Below are 17,687 nucleotides of genomic sequence, written 5' to 3'. Positions count from 1 at the left end.
TTATTTGATCTCTTCTCTCCTTGACTTGTTGGCTGAAACATTGCTAACTACTACTATGGAAACTGGTTTATGTTCCATATCCAGTTTGGTAATGGACCTTTTGAGAACCTGGAGCTAGGTTTCCAAGAGCAACTGTGCTCCTCTCAAGCATTTCTTGTCTATCAATTATACAGCCTCTCCCAGTAGGCTCTTGTCTGAAACCTGGAAAGCCACTACCAGTCAGTGTAGACAGTACTAAGTGAGATGTGCCAATGGTCTGACTTAGTACAAGGCTACTTCCTATGTTCATGAAATCCTGTGGAAACTTGCTTAGGAGTGGAATAAGATCCACTGAACTTAGAGGGCGCTTTGATTGATGCTGTAGGTGACAGGTGGACAACACATAACCCTTATCACAGTTTTAGTGAGCCATAGGTCTGGCAAGGAGGAGGAGGAAGGGGAAAGTAGCTAGCAGAAAGAGAAAGAGTGGAAAACAAAGGAGTGGCAGAAATAAATAAAAGGGAATGGCACCACCCATATTTGGTCCGGGCCCCACCCACTTGGGGCTCCTGTTCTGCTGATTTCCAATATGCAGTCCCCAGCAGAATGTCCCTGAGGAAATGCAGCTCCCATCAGAAAAAAGGTGACCTCCTGTAAATCTGCAAGAAATCCCTGCACAATAAATAAGGCATTTATGGGACATGATGCTCTATGGTTGCTGATTCTTACATTATACCATGTCTGAAGGTCTTGATTTAAAACAAAACTCTGTGCTGAATCCTGTTTATCCACATGAAAATAGGTAGGCCTTGGCATGCATGTGCTATGGTTGTAGGGAGTGGCTTCATTTTGGTGCTATTTGTGTTAAACTGAGATTTAAATGGGGTGAGAAAAATCATGTGGTGTATGGTGCAGATTATGCCAAGTGTAAGAAGAAAAAAGGACAGAAAAAAGGTGCAAAATTAGAAGAACGCTATAAAGTGGTTGGCTTTTAGGGCCTCATGTTATAGCCATTTTTAAGAAGCATTGCTTGTCTAAATAGATTTTCCTCTTGTATGCTTGCCCAGAAAAGATCACTCATTTGCACAATGTTTTGACAACCATCTTAATTTCTTTTTGATTGCAATTGTTGGCCATCTGCTTCTATTTCTTCAGTATGTGTGCATTACATATGAAATGTAGTGCACCCCCCTCTTTTTATATTAGCTCTATTAAAACAGCATAAGATGCTACAGAAAGAAGTTCATTGAAAACATTAGAAAATGTCAACAAACCAATTCTCTTTGGGGGAATTATTGCTGAGTTTCATATTTTTACGAGCGCTCCACATTCAAAGGCGAGTCTGAGTTCATCCCAACCAATATGGAACATTTCAGCCTTGGTAGCATCTGCCTCATGGTCTAAGAAGCAACTGCCTGTATTGTCCAGGGAAGGCTAGATTGCCATTTCCCCTGAAGGCCCTGGATCCCTTGGTCTGACTCACCACAAGTTCCTCCTCTTTGACAATCTCCTCCCATGCACATCAAGATGGATGGTCATTGTTCTCTAACTTCCCTGTGAACAAACCCAAACGAATTCTCAGTAAAGAGACAGTATTGTATAATAGCCACATAAGTTTTTTGCAAGCAAAATGAAGATGAATGCCCCATAATCAGATCATCTGGGGGAGTCCCTGCAGACTCAAAATATCATAGGGAGGATCACACGAGTACTCCCAAAGATTATGAGCCAAGCATGGGTCACTTTCAGCAGCCTGCCACTGGTGACCATAAAGTAAGCACTCTCTTTTCTTCCCACCAACACCAGATATATAGCCATTCAGATTCCACAGCCCATGCTGGTTCCAATACTTTGCCTTTGTGCAGTAAGAACTGGTTGTTCTGTTGGCCACTACTCACAAATTATTGCACTTTGTTTTTTAAAGTTAGGCAACATTCCAAAAGTTATCCTGTTAACACTTACTTGCCAGACTTTGCAAGAACATTTGTACGGGCACATGTAGATTTATTTTTGTATGAAACAATGCCCACGGAAGGAAGTGAGCTCATGATGAGATTTGCTTCCTTAGCCTATCAACAGGTAATTGGCTATAATGGCCATCTGGAATTTTGAAACTATTAGTAAAGGTACTGTATTAAAACACTTGGTCTTATTAACACTTGGTCTTATTAACATTTTTATTCCTTTCTATTGAATTTTTTCTGAGCAGAGAATGCATTGCAATTGTTATCTCACCTGTGCCTCCCCTGGGATGTCTATGTGGCCCCTTCACACCTGCCCCTTCACACCTTTATGTGGCCCCTTCACACCTTTATGTCATTATATTAAGACACTTTTGCAGTAGGTACAATATAAAGCCTGAGAGGTATTGATACAGATGGTAAAAACAAACCGCAGGGAGATAAGGTTAAAATAGAGCTCAAACCGTGATGGAGGGAAGTCCTTAATGTAATGTTGTATTGGTGTGTTTTGTTCTTTCTTTTTCTTTTTCTTTTTCTTTTTTTTTGTTTGTTTGTTTGTTTTCTGTTTTTGTTGGTTGATATGTATGCGTTGGTTTATATGGGTGTGTTGTTTTGTTTTTCAACATGTATTGAAAATCAATAAAAATTAAATAAAAAAAAAGACACTTTTGCTTGAAAAGGCTTTGCAGAGAGAGGGTTGGTGCTTCGCATCCCCCTATTGGGTTCTTCCATTTTGTAGTCTCCATGCTGTTTAGCTTGTATATTTTAATATTGTTTTATTGCATGTTATTGTTTTTAATGTTTTCTTTTAATTTGTGAGCCATTTGGATTTTCTCTTTCTTAACAACAACAACATAGCATGGTAGACATATGATAAAAAACAGCTGTACAGCAATCCTGAAAGGGTGGGAAATATCCAAAGATTCACCCTATACATTTCACAGAGGTGCTAGAATGATGAACCTTGGTATCCTCAGGCTCCACTGGTCCACTGGTTATCACAAGGTTGTGATTTGTTGGAAAACAAATACTGTTGTAGCTTTTTGGTGCAAATAATTAAAGGAGACTGACCGTGACAAAAAAAAACCCTCCTTGTTTTCAATGTTAACTGTCAAAAAGCAAACATTTGGACATTATCCATTCATCTGGAAATGCTTTTGTGTCCTAAACATGCTAAGGTGCACACATACACACACACTTCGTGTGTGCACAAAAACACAAAAGCAAGCCAAGAAATCAAGTTCTAGTGTGTCTCTAGAGGAAGCTAACATCTCAAGTGCCTTCAGGTGAGCACGGCACCATATAGGACTGGACCACTCGCTGCCAAATCCTTCACTCCCACATACTGTATTTGGCTTTAATGGGAAAACATACAATAACAATCCAGAGATAATACAAATGTATAAAAGAAAGAACGACTGAGAGAAACTATAACCAATTTATAGAATAACCCATAATGGCGTGTCAGAAAGTAATGGCCAAATGTCAGAGCATTCTGTGTGCCAACATTTTCTGAAAAACCATTCTATATCATGATACAACTGATGACTGAGAGATTGTCATTTATAACAAAACAGGTAGCTCAACATGCATCATCTTTACTAAATAAATGAGATTTCAGTTTAGTGGAAACAGAAAATTTTTAAGTGCATGAATATTGAAATATCTTTGGGGACACCACTAGAGTGAGGTTGGTGTTTGTTTTGCATCTGCTATCATATCTGTCTGTGCCTATTTCTAGTTACTACTAATATTGACATTGGTTATTTGTCAGGGTTGTTCAATACTGTTTATGATAAGAATCTGTGGATGGGAGTTACTGAAATAGTTTTATAACTCCACCCCACCCAGTGAAAGCATACAGTACCTTCAGTAACTGGAGCCTTCCAGGGTTGAGAGGTGGAGGGGGTAGTATTTGATGGTGGATGAGGGACTTGGGCCCATTGCAGACCCTCTCTTGGTGTCCCCTCCCTCAGAAGCAAGGCCCAGCCTGTGAAGGAGAACAAACTGGACAGGACAATGTTCTGGGATTAAAATTGGCCGCAACTTTATTGATTCCAGATGTTGGTTGGACTTGGCTTAGGCATTGGGTATATATCTCTCACAGCCCTGCTGGTGGAGCACTCTCACATGACAGGGTTAAACCCAGGATTAATGGCTCCTCTGCAAGACACAGGTCTACACAGATGACCCATCCAAGCCTCTGAAGGAAGCTCTATGGCCCATCTGCCATACACCTTGGCTTTAGGGCAGAGAATTCCAGTGAGACCCCTCTAATGGTGTACCCTGTTAGCACACTGTTCAGAGGTGGGGGGATGAACCACTTCACCCACACCCACCCCACACCCTGCTGCCTGATGTTAAAGTAGAAGTATTCCACCCAATTCGCCAGAGTTGTGACTATTGCTATGGGGAAAGCAAAACCTGCAAACAGGGCCAATCTGTTTTCAGGCAAAATCCTTCCTGACTCCGAAAACAGCAACCATTACTGAACCACAGTAAAGCCAATAAACACAATGCCCTAGGAACACCCATTGAAAAACCCTGCAAAGATGTGGTCATGCACATATCAGACACTCCAAAAATGGCCACTGCCTATATGTATAAGTAAGTTCACAGCGCCAACCTGCCTTGAACTTTGAGGCTTCACTGCAAAGAAAAAGAAAAAAATCCTTCATGGTAAATATTTCAGACAATGAGGACATTATGTGCCCAATCCATCATATCACATAAAAAAACCCAAGTTTCACTCCATATGCCTTCAAGTGGCCTGCACAGGCTATTGACAATATCTGTCAAAATGATAAATGGTCCCAGGCATGTTTGAGACCATCTTGCATGAGTGTAAGCATGTTCTGCTAGTAGAGCCACCATGCTTTGAGACTTTAATGGAAGGCTAGGAAGTCCCTGTCAATCCCCATCACAATTATGCAATCACTTTCCTTGGGAACTTTCATCAGCAGGTTGACACAAGCTGTTGGTGTTGCAAGTGTTCTTAAATAAACACGTTTCTTCTTTTCCTCTGTTTATTTGGAGTGGACTAAATTGTCAAAACCTGTAAGGGCAGCTGCCACAAGCTGCCTTTAAGGCTTAAATTGGCTTTTTAAAGGGTTTACCTCCCCTAAAAACAGTAAGTACACAATGTTGCTAATTTCAAGAAGATGAAAAAAGAACAGTTTTTTGCATTGTAAAGAACTTGTACTGCATCAAATGCAGTGAGGGCTATTTTGGATGTGAGGGGAAGAGAAGGGTCAAGAGCTGTTTTAACAGAATAGTAACAGATTGATCAGATTTGGTAGCCAGAAGAAAACCCATCTTTTTGGGTGGGTCCCATTTATCAAGGGCCCCATTAGAACAGAAATAGAAAAAGACAAGTAAGAAATATTCATATACATTTATAAAGAGCACAATATAAGTATAAATATTATCAAGACATCATTGGAATTAAGAATCCTGTGAAAACTTCATTACCAACCTTTATATTTAGGAGTTGATTGTAAAAAAAAAAAAATCATTGCTGAAGCTTGGCATGATTCTCTCAAAGCCACACACCCTCTCTACAGTACACCTGACAAACAGCAGTTGGTCCTTTGAGAAGTCTAGCCCCCTCCTCAAGCTGCATTTGCTAAAACCATTGTTTTACAATTATTTCAGTATTGACTATATGACTATATGACTGACTATATCAGTCTGGATCAAGGGATAGGCATATTAATCTGTTCCCCGACAGGTTATTTTGGCATGTGTGTACACATAAGGACATTCTGTCTCATTTCTGCTTTGACCAACCTTTTAAAAAGAAATATGAAAATTCACATTTAAATGTGTATTTAAAAACATATTTTCTGCCAAAATGGGCATGTCTCTATATATTTTCTTCTCAAAATATTACTCACTTTTAAATGCACTTCACTGTGTATTTGTGTATACATTGAGCTGAGAACTGCATCAGAACATTTAGAAAGTACAAAAGTCCATGTTATTGGACTACAACTCCTATCAGCACTGAGTGTTGGCCATGTTGACTAGGGCTGGTGGGCCAATGAAATCAGGAAAGCACTACATTGGCTATCCAATCATATTATCCAAGAAAGACACAGAAAAGCTGCGTGTGTGCGGGCATGTGCATGTTGAGGAAAATAGAACAGTGGCTTGCATACAATGGTTGATCTAACTTTTGCCAACCCTCTGAACCCTCAAACCCATTGCAGCCCTCTATATCATATTCTATATTATTTCAGAGGGTCCCTCGGCTCTTATGGGCAGCTTGCAAGGGAGGGGAGCAAAAATTGGGTGCCTATTTTGTAAAAGCACATGTGCACTGACCTGGTACAACCCAATCACTTTTAAATTAAAGCTCTCATTAAAACAAAACAAAAAAACAACTTGTATTTTGCTTTTCTTATGGTTACAGTGAACAATATCAAGCAAGGAAGGTGTTTATCAGCCTTCAATAGTGCAGCTTTGCCTTCTTTTGTATAATCTGACCTTATGAGCTCAGATGCATGAACTCTGGTCAATAAGCTCCCTTTAGGGTTGAATGAAACTGCCTCCTGCTTTGCTGTCTGTGGGTGGGTGTCTAATCATTGTGACACCTGCAGTCGGACAAAACTATTATTGCTTAGCCTAATATAGGCATCTTGTTTTGCTAGCCTGTCTCCACGTCTGGTTTGGGATAGCCTTTGAAAACAGGAAGCAACTGCTATAATTTTGAAGAAATCTGGCAACCAACCCATTAAAAGAACAAGAATTCTAACTTTTTAAAAAAGAAGAAGAAGAAAGAGTTATATTTGGAAGCATCCAAACAATCTTTCCTTAGCTAATCACTGACAGTGATTTGAATAAGCACTGAAATGGGGAAGGGAACCTGATTTAAATTAGCCTGTTTGGAAAAGAATAGAGGAAGCAATATATTATGTGAGGGGATACAGAAATGATGAATAACAATTTATTTTCAATTACAACTGTTTTCCAGTGAAAGAAAACAGAACAACACCATTATGTCTAAACAATTATTTCCACAAAGTAAATGCATTCGCTGTGGAGAACTGAGTTGCTAGAAAAGAAAGTGAAGAATCACTTTATATTCCTTTCTAGAAGGATTGCTGCAGAATTACAAGGCAACTATTTGGGCAGGGGCAGCTTAACGCAACGCAATGTAGCTTAAGACTCTGTTACTAATCACAGTGATGGTGTGAGCCCTTGGTTAGTAGAAGCTTGGAAACCGATCTCCTCATGGCACAAAATAAGCCAGCCTCATTCTGACTTGGTCTCAGTCCACTTTGAGCTAGGCTCAACTCAAAATGGTACTCACCTTCTATCACCATCCTATCTCTGCTCCCACCACCACCATTTACTACCCCTTCCTCAAGGTAAGGCCAGTTTTGCTCAAGGAAGGCAAAGGGGGTGGGGCAGAAAGTGGGAGCATGTTTCAACCAATTAAGCCTCAACCAACAAGAATGCTTAAAAAAACACACCTTTGAGCTTGATGGGAGCAGGGCGATGTGAGCCAGAGGTGGACCACATATCATATCATTCCTTCTATTTCCAATTTTCAGAGGTGAGTACTATGTAGCCAAAATGACAGTATCTGTTTCCAAGAAGGAGGTTTCAGTGGTCTTGGGGCAGGGAAGCTCAAGGTTTGCAAAAGTAGAAAAGATCTTTAGGAAAAGAAGCCTAATGGGTGGAAACCCCCAAAATAGCACAATGAGGACTGTGCAAATACAGTGGCCATGAAACACTAATTGACCATTAGGAACAAAGAAAGCAAAACTGAGTGGAAAGGGGAACGGATTAACACATCATGGCAGAGGGTATAACTGGATGACTGAAACACTAACAAGGAGCACTTCACACTGCAACATTTTGTTGCCGGTCCCACTCATCACTACTTTAAGGGGATTTTATTTACCGGATCTAAGGTTCCCAAATATATTTCCTCAGTGTATGCTATATTACATTATTCTTAGAACTTGTGTTCTGTTGTTAGGGATGGGGAAGAAATTTGTTTCAGTTCACATTTAAAGGTGAATCTAATTAGCACATTGCAAAGAGTGTGACTTTTGAAGGAAATACCGTATTTTTTGCACCATAACACTCACTTTTTTCCTCCTAAAAAGTAAGGGGAAATGTCTGTGCGTGTTATGGAGGGAATGCCTACGGGTGACATGCCTACTGATTTTCCTCCTCTAAAAACTATGTGCGTGTTATGGTCGGGTGCATGTTATAGAGCGAAAAATACGGTACGTATCACAAAAAGGATGGAAAATATGCAGAACACGCAGAGCATCTTGGTCACTTTGCTAAACATTTAAAAGCAGCAATCAAAGCAAATTCCTCTGGGGCTTCTCACCCATTGCTATCTAAATCTGGCTACAAAACTGTACACACCCCACCACCCTCCCCACAGTCAGGACTATGAGCATGGTTTATCTAAATGTGGAATTACTTTTGAGAACATGAACCTTTTGATTAGTTGGCTCTGCAGTTTGTAAGCATTCTTTCCTGTCAAAACAATATTCATATAGGCCAGTGACTGTACTGTAGTATTTCAGCCCAACCATGGGGCTGAATATAGAGAAAAACACTTCAAAAACAACCATCTTAAAGAAATAAGCATCCTTACTCTTGAACTTTACATTCATTGTAATCTTTGCCCTCATTAATCACTCTCAACATTGGACTTAAAAGCTTGAAGAAGGAAACTCTAAAAAGGAGAAACACAGAGTGTTTGAGGACAAGGGAGGGAAATTAACTCTTGATTAGAAGAATTCTGAAGTGCTGAAATCCACTTTTCCATCCAGCCCAAAGTCCTTTCACATTTTATTCATGTGTAGATAAGCATCAGTAGGCTTGTGCTGTTGGCCCCACTCCAGGTGTCGTGCAGTTTCCTGGCCCCTCTGTGACACAGAGGGACCCTCTGGAATAATATAGGATATGATATAGAGGGCTGCAATCAGTTTGAGGGTGCAGAGGGTTGGCAAAAGTTAGATCAACCATTGTATGCAAACCACTGTTCTATTTTCCTCTGCATAAGGGAAACCTGCATACCTAAAGCTTAGGCATAGAGCTTTTCTGGTGGGAACCTGCACAACTGGGGTTCCAGAACACATGAAAGCCTGCTCATGTATAGAGACATCATTGACCAGTGCACATCCATGCACTGGATGGGGTGGGAAGTTGTGCTACATCAGGATTGGGACCACGTGAAGAGAACTCAGCTGATGGGGCAATTTATATGCCCCCAAGCCAGCCCAGGATATGTAAGGCCTTGGATGCAATCTTGATTCCTTCATTTAAATCCATGTGAGTTCCCCTATTAACTTAAAAGGGTTGAGGAATGTATACCATTTTGCATGACAGAGATTATCTATATCCTAATTACATGCATGTGCACAGCTGTGTGGAGTCCATGTTAAGGCAGCATATTGTGCAGCATTAAATGCAAAAGTTAGATGACTTTAAAAGAGAATTAGAGAAACTCGTGGAAGAGGAGGCCATCAACAGGTACTAGCCATGATGGCTATGCTCTGCCTGCCTGCTCAGGTGTCATAATGCTTCTGAATACAAGTTGCTGGAAGCTGCAGGAGGGCCGAGTGCTCTTGTGCTTGGGTCCTGCTTGTGGGTTTCCTGCAGGCTTCTGATTGGCCACTGTGAGAACAGGATGCAGGACCAGATGACCTCATCCAGCTGGGTCTTCTTGCATTCTTAAGAAAGTTTATCAGAAATGCCGTTGTAAAACTAAATTCATATATTTGTCACACTTTCCCCTGTTTCTTCTAAATACAAATACAGAATGATGCCTCTTATTGCATAGGAAATTAATGAGATTTGGAAATTTTCAACAACTGTTTTGGTTTTTCTTTTCATGGCAGCTCAATAATTTATAGTGCTTACTTTGCATCCAAAGTGCTGACTTCCACTTTGGATTACATCACAAGCCATTGTTCAGACATTATGGAGGTATAACTCCTTTACGTAAAGGGAAGACTGATATTTCTATAAGTAAAGGGCAGGCTGACATTGTCAGTAAAAATGTAGTTTTTATACTAGGGTCTAATATCACTTTATTCTTATCTGGCCAATAATGTTGAAATATATTACCAAAACTCCCTCCCTTTCTCCTTAAAAGAAAAAATCAGCTGAAACCAAAAAACGGTTTGCCATTTTTGCCAGCAGGCAAATCTACTCACTCAACTAAGGTGGAGTTACTTTAACCACCCAAGAAGTATAATTATCACCCTGAAATTCTCTGTCTGGAATATATTATTTCTGTCATGAAATGGAATTTCTACATAATAATGAAAACAGGCCCGTGGATTTACCGGACTTCATTGGCATCCGTATGACACTAAGAATAACCAATCAGAACACTTAGCAGAGTTTAGTCTTTCTAACCATTTCCCAATTCTGTAGAGTTATTAGCCAGAGGAAAGACAAAGAAGAAAATACATTTATTTAGACTGATGGTCTTGTGATCCATTTGGCCTTTGCAACCAATATCATCCACCATTATAAAATCACCAATGGTCTTCCTAGGTATCAGCCCATTCAATATTGTTTCTATCCCATTTCCACTGAATGGTGGAGTATAATGATGAATGGTCTTAGGATATTTTCACATTAGCAGCATACTATCTGAAATCTTAATATTATCTGCTCTTTTCCTTGTTTTCTTCTCTAAGACATAGGAAATGGATCCAATGGCAGACAACTAATAAGCTAGTATGATGCAGCGGAGACATTTTTTGTATCCTACAGAAATACAAAACAAAACATTTTCTTAAAGCAATCCTATTATTTTTACATCTCCCTAGCTTCATTTATTTGCTCAGGAAGTGTTCTACATCCCCAAAGCATTTATTATGAATTCTAATTTCTATCAAAAGTCCCACATTAGCACTAGTGGAAAGGGGTGTTAAAACTTGCAGCCATCTGACCATAGTATTCGCCTTCTTCTTTTAAAACTGAGAATACCCTGAATACCTTGCAGCTATCAAGAATTTCTGGTCATTATTAGCACTAAATGATGTGGCATGTTTTTCCTCTTCATCTCTGGCTGGCAGCACTCTGGTTTCCTTTCTTTCGTTCTAAGGGGAAGGTGAGAAGCTGCTTTGCATTGTCTGGCAAGAAACACTTTCCCCATGGGATAGACAATGCCTTCCTACAGACAGGAAGAAGGCTTCAGCAGACAGGATGCACAGCGCTCCGAACTCAACAGTTTATTTTATTGTCATCAGTGAGACTAGAGAACCCGTAACCTAAGGCATTTCTGAGCTTGACACAATACCCGCTGAGCAGTGAGATACAACCCGATACGGTAAGGATGGGAAATGGGAAGTCATCACGTAAAAGACACAGGTCACATATAAAGACACTTGCACAAATATAAAATTCAAGATGCAAATAGCCTTCAGAGACACAACGTGTTCCAACAGCCTTCACCAGTTCATTCAGTTCCTCTGTTCCTCTAGAAGTGGAAGTATCACTGATTTTATCATCTCCACCAAGGTGGTGTAAATAATATGCCCTGAGTAACCATATAAACAAATAGAAGGATCTTGGTTTTAAATAGTGTCCAGGATCTTGTTTGTGGCCTCAGCTTTACGAAATTCAATATCTGTGAGTAGGGAATTGCTCAATTAAACTCAACATAATCATATTTAATCTCAAAAGGAGAAAATTCACTCAAAATGGAAGGGTAAGTTAAAGGAAAGCTGAAATGTATATTTATGAGGGTCAGGAAGTTTGTTAAGCATTGGGTAAATATTGATTTATAAATATTCAAACAATTCTGAAGTATGATATGGGCATGATTGTGTGATATGAGGGTGAGTTGCCTCCCAGCAAATGTATTCATCTCATTCACTAATTCTGGAATTCATGGTGGCCAGATTTCCATGATTACACAGAGCTGTTGTAAAATACTCACTTATGCACTCAGGTATTTCCATTATTGCGTGTTCAGACCCAGAAACCTCCCCCCTAAATAAATTCACACTTGACTCAAAATTTTGGTTTGGTTTTTGGCAGAATTTAGGCCACAATTTTATTGATTACAGAAAGTGACTGGTTGCATAGGTTCTGGTTTGACTAGCTCCCTGGCATGCAGGTAGCGCTGACCCAGGGCACCAGCATAGGTCAGCCAAGGGTGAACACCTGGGTAAGCAGAAAGCCGGGCACAGGCTAACTCCGCCACCCAAATGTCCCCCTGGACTCAGGCATGGGCCCAACCCCCTCTCAGGGATTGACCAAACCATCGAGTCCCTGGATTCCTTTAACAGTATACCCTTCACATAGGGATGGTGAAAGCTTTCTCCCATCCCTATCACCTGAATCAGAGCCTATCTGCAACCTTACAAGTTGTGACAATTTGCTATGCGGCAGGTGAAACCCAAATGGCAACAGCCTATCAGCCAAGTGGGGAAAATTCCTGCCGTGCCCCTGTCCCAACGACAGACGACACACGACGGCATAGCAAGGTCAAGCGCAACAAGCCCTAAAAGTAGGGAGAGGTGGGTGGGTGTTCCGAATGCACGCACCGAAAGAGGAAGCTCTGGGTCACGTGCATGGGCATAAATAGGTCCCTCGAACCGTTTAGACTGCGTCCCATTGGCCAGATTGTACCCAGCTTTGAAGGACCTACCAATCGGGTGTTGTGGCTAACCAATTGAACCCACCCACAAAACAGGGTGTCGGTTGTCCAGGTCTCACTGCAATATGTGCCCTCTTTAAGGGAGGACCTGATTAATCATTAGAAAAGTCTCAATTTGAGACAGTGAGGCGTATTCAAAAGAATAACTATGGAATAATTGTGGCTATCAGACTTCAGAACAGTCAGATTTTCTGAGCTGGAAGAGGCCTTGAAAATAATCTATGTGAACCTGCTCAATCATATTGGTACTTCATCTGTTAGCTGCTAAGAAGCATGGTAGTTTTGTATAGCGGAGATGAAAGCTAACGGCATTCATATTGGGAACGATGGTCTTAATTTTGCCTTGTGTTTACTGAGATTCGGTGGTAGATTCAATGTAGAATTCAGAGCTAAAAAACAACAACAATAACCTGGGCATATTGGAATGGAACCCAAGGTATGCCTAACTGAACTTTCCAAATTGTCTGCATTTGTAGAAGTCAATACTAAATAAAGATGTGGGAAATGTCTTTCTTGTGCTTCTCAGAACATAGTGTTCAAGGTTTTGACTGGTGTTATATGTCGGCACAACAAATTACCTTGATTTCCTTCCATCTAGAAAGATTTGGCCTAGTTTGGATCAATATTAGTCTTGCTTCTTGATCTATACACCGGCTTTATCAATACAAACACTGAGTCAGACTTCAATGCATTCTCTTTTGTGGTAGATGTGCCTTTATATTATTTATATTATTTAAATAATATAAAGGCAGAAAACACATGCAGATGAAAATAAAAATAATAATAACCAGGAAATCCACACTTAAAGCTGCAATAATGCTCCTGTGGAAAATAAAAGGCACAGTGGCTTGAGTTCAGAAGGGGATGCCAACCACAGCTCTGAATTTCCAGGCTGTGTGTCAGGTTCTGTCAGTGTTACATTAATTCAATGGAGTTTTATGTCTGTGATTTCAGGATGCTTGAATAGTAGGGCTATTTTAATGGTTAATTGCATTTGAATTATTGCTCTATGTTTTCAGCATTTATTGTTTTTATCTGTAAGTTACCTTGAGTCCCATCAGTGGGAAAAGCGGGGTATTATTATTATTATTATTAGGTTTGGCTCTTCATATTTACTAAGAAGCAGAAGGGATATCTGGTCCCATGTACCCATGGTGACACAACTTGTCAACAGACCCTTTAGTTCAGGGATGGGGAACCAGTGGCCCTTCAGTTGTTGTTAAACTACAACTCCCATCAGCCCCAGCCAGTGGTCAGGCATGATGGATGTCCATCATCTGAAGGTTCTCATCCCTCCTTCAGGAGCAATGGGGTGAAACTTTACCTCACTGCCCTGTACCCCCCAGTTCACTTCTCAAAGTCACCTTTCTCCAAGATCACTTTCTCTAGCAAAAGGAAAGTTGGCAGTAATTTGAATGATATTCGCAGTGGTTTCTCAGGTTTTGTTAATGTATATTATGCTAATGATAGCAAAAAGGCATGTTTAAACAAGCAAAGGTGACCTCTGAATGTGTAAGTGTATGTACTGCTTTAAAATCATTATTAAAATCTTTTACAGCAGCTTGGTGGTTTTCATCAAGATAGCGTTGTCATCTTTTCTAAAGGGAGTCAATCATTTTCCTCCCATGCTTCTAGGTCTTGTATGAAAGGGAGAATTTCATTTCTTCCCTGAAGTTCAATTCATGGGGTGCATTATCCACAATATGAGACTTTACATGATACTCAGAAGAGAACAAGAATAATGATCATCACATTTCCTGAACATGCTTCTCCCCTTCTCTATTTTTTCCTCACAACAACCCTGTGATGTATCATGGGCTGAGAGATAATGATTGACCTAAGGATATTCACTGGGCTTCATCAGACTTACAGATATTCATAGATGCCACCACACATTCAGCCATACTAACTACCACATGAAAAGAAAGGAACATTATGGCAAACATATATGAGATTTACTTGAACTCTCATTGACTGATATTTGGTGTAATCATGTCTCTGCTTTTTTATTATTCCCATGGAGATATTGTATTTCTGAGATTTATTACAATTTCTCATCATTTTCATTTTACATTTCCAGCAGCTCTAAAGAACTTTACACTGGAAAATAGTCCATCAGGGGAAGGTTTAAGATAATATCTTTATTTCTTTCAGACTTTTACAAACAAAATATGAGATAAAGGCAATTCTGAATTACTTACGCAAGGCATATAGTCTGGAAGAGGAAATGCTGGACAGGGTTTAATTCATATAATCCTATTTGAGATGGAAAGTGTGACAAATCCTTTTCGCATTTTTAAAGAGTAAGATCACCATATATTACCACACATTTTCAACTTGGCTGTGAAGCTGCAACACTCAATAGTAAACTGGATCAGAAATATATTACACAAGCAATATTAATAAAAGCGGCATTTATTAAGACTGCTCAGCTGTTCAATATATGTATGATATCATACGCATGATATAATGCTCAGTCTATGTATGATAGTGCTATCCCACTTCTTTCATTCAGGTCTAGTTTTTAGGGGAAGTGTAATTCAAAGCAGTGGTACTGAGTGCTCTGTTTGGTAAACAAAATCCAGAAAATTTTGATAATGTATTTTCATAGGGATGCTGAGCTGAGCTCTCTCTCTCCTCTGTATAATGTGTAATAACACTTACATACCCTCCAACATTCTTCAGCTGAAAAACAGGATGAGGGTCTTTTGGTGCTGTGCAAATCTGCTGGCTGCCTCTTCTGCCACAGACTCTGCCTGGCAGCTGCCCACTCCCTTCCCTCCTCCCTTGCTTCCTTCACCCACACTGCACCTCATGCCACCTGACAGCAGTAGCAGCTTTGGCAGTGGCAGAGAGGGATTGGCAAGAGCGCTGCACCCGCCCTCCACCTCTGCTTCAGTAAGGAACTGCCTCCCCCACACACAAGGGTTCCACTTCATGATGGTTCCACTGCAAGCGCAAACCTCATCCTCCTGTCTGGCTCATCCTCCTCTCTGAGTTCAGTGGCGGTGGTGGTAGAGAGGGGAAATGGGACATTCCAGGGTCAAATAAGAAGCTGAGATGACTTCTGTAATTCCAGGGATGTCCTGGGCAAATCGGGACACTTAAAAGGTATGCACTTACCCAACTTGTGACATCATCATCCTGAGCCTTTCACCCCACCAATAATGATCGCTCACCTATCCGTCAGTGGGCGCCCTTTGCGGGGCCGCATGCAGCACCACCGATCCGCTGGAACTCACTGGATGGTCACACTGGCCCACCTTCCCACATCACAACCGTTGGGGCTTCAGCTAAACCCCAGTTCAAATGAGCCAACCCATGGTGATGGTGGAGGTGGGGCCAACCAAGTGGACCGAGAGTGAGCAGGCTTCACTCCAGTCCACTTTAGGGGTATAAAGAGAGGGGTGGCGTCAACCTGGGAGCGTGCAGTTGGCTTCAGAGCTTCACCCACCCAACCCTCTCTCTGTTTAATGCTTTGATTACAGGTTAACCTTTTTTCCTTCCGTGTCAGAGGGCATTGCTACAGTCTTATGATGGTTGCTGTTAAAGAACCGGGAAGGAATTTTCCCTGCCGCACAGGTTTTGCCTTCCCCATAGCAATTGTCGCAGCTTTGGCGGTTTTAGGCCTTGGGCAGAATCCTTTAGTCTGTCTTCCCTAAAAGGGGGGAGAGGGGGGATGATACTGAGCAGGGATAGCAAAAGGCACAGTGTGGCAGTGCCACAACATAGGTTGGCATTTCCAAACATTACATGGGAAAGAAGGCAGCTCAAAACAGAGATGCCATTTCATCAGCATCCCGGCCTTGCTCATAAAACATAGTTCTGCCCTAATTCTACGTGACCACACTTACTTCAGCCAAAACAACTGCCATATCTCCCTGGTAACTTGTAGAATAAAAGAAGTGTGGCAGCCAATGAACCAGAGCAGGGGAATGGGCGGGTGAAATCTAACGCAATGACATCACGTTGTGCATTTTTTTCAACTCAACATTACCAAGGAGATGTGAGCCAGCAGCTCCCACACATAATCCCATAAAATGTAGTTTGGGCTACAGCGGTGCATTTAGTTGCTGCTGCCAAGGGCGTGAAAATGTCCTTATTATATAAATGGAAAACAAAAAATGAGCTGCATTCTGTACATCTTCCCAGAAAGCATTGTACAACTTTATAATTTATTGCCCCTCTTTCTTCAATCCCATTTTAATGAAGTTAAAATTAAAGGCAAAGCTATTTCTAGCCAGGGCTATTTTAACAACATTCTTTAATAGCAACCTCAAAAATATCGCACAGATGCAAGCCTTCCATATGTGCTTGAATAGTGAACTCCAACTGATATGTGTTTGAACTCAAACTCACTTTTCAGTGCCAACTTTTGAACTATTGAGCAAGCGAGTGCAAGGAAGCCAAAACAAATCTAATTATCCCACAAGTACAATGTGAGCTGCTGAACTAGCATTTAAAAAAAAGAAAGAAACCAAAAACACCACAGTGTCATTACAACTATTATGAGCACCACGGTGGGAATAAGAATGTTGACAGTGACAGACACAAATTTGCTTAGCTTTGAAATGTTCCTTCCAGAATTTGAGCAAGAGGTAGAAAGCCAGCTATCCTTAACACAGGAACTAGCAACACCTGTCAGTGGAATTCAAACCACCTGCTTGGGCTCCCTTGGGGAATTTGGTCTGCAGCTGGTGGAATGTACTCCAGCACAGAGCCTGGATCTTCCCTACAAATCAGAGAGAGGAGTGGCCCAGGCTGCTTTCTTTAATTTTTTTTTATTATTGTTCTATTTGTCAAATTTAAACCTTGCCCTTCCTCCAAAGAGACAGTTCAGAGCAGTTTACAGCATAAAAGCAACACAGAAATATCAACAAAACCTCAGAACCTTTCTCACTTAAAACACAATCCACTCATAACATAGCTCGGCGCAACCTATCAGCAATCAATACAGATATCAAACAGGGAGGTCACAGCATACAGCAAGAGATACAAACTAATCAAAAATCAGAACAGCTTCCTGCCATCTCTCCATACAAATTTTCCCCTTCAGAAGCAGACGCTATTCATACCATCTCCTAATAAAGTGC

General features: G+C 40.8%; 1 long non-coding RNA gene across 1 annotated transcript in view; it reads right to left on the bottom strand.

Annotated features, from left to right (window-relative positions):
• Positions 1–1,277: 1,277 nt before the first annotated feature.
• Positions 1,278–17,687, bottom strand: part of LOC307219886 — a 50,936-nt gene continuing 34,526 nt past the window's right edge. The window contains exon 3 of the long non-coding RNA XR_013840638.1: positions 1,278–1,533. This is a non-coding gene — a long non-coding RNA (uncharacterized lncRNA). The remainder of the gene's footprint in view (positions 1,534–17,687) is intronic.

Source organism: Podarcis cretensis (genome assembly GCF_951804945.1).
Source record: "Podarcis cretensis genome assembly, chromosome: 7".
NCBI lineage: Eukaryota > Metazoa > Chordata > Lepidosauria > Squamata > Lacertidae > Podarcis > Podarcis cretensis.
Note: the sequence above shows the minus strand (reverse complement) of the source record. Positions and strands in the feature narration are given on the sequence as shown.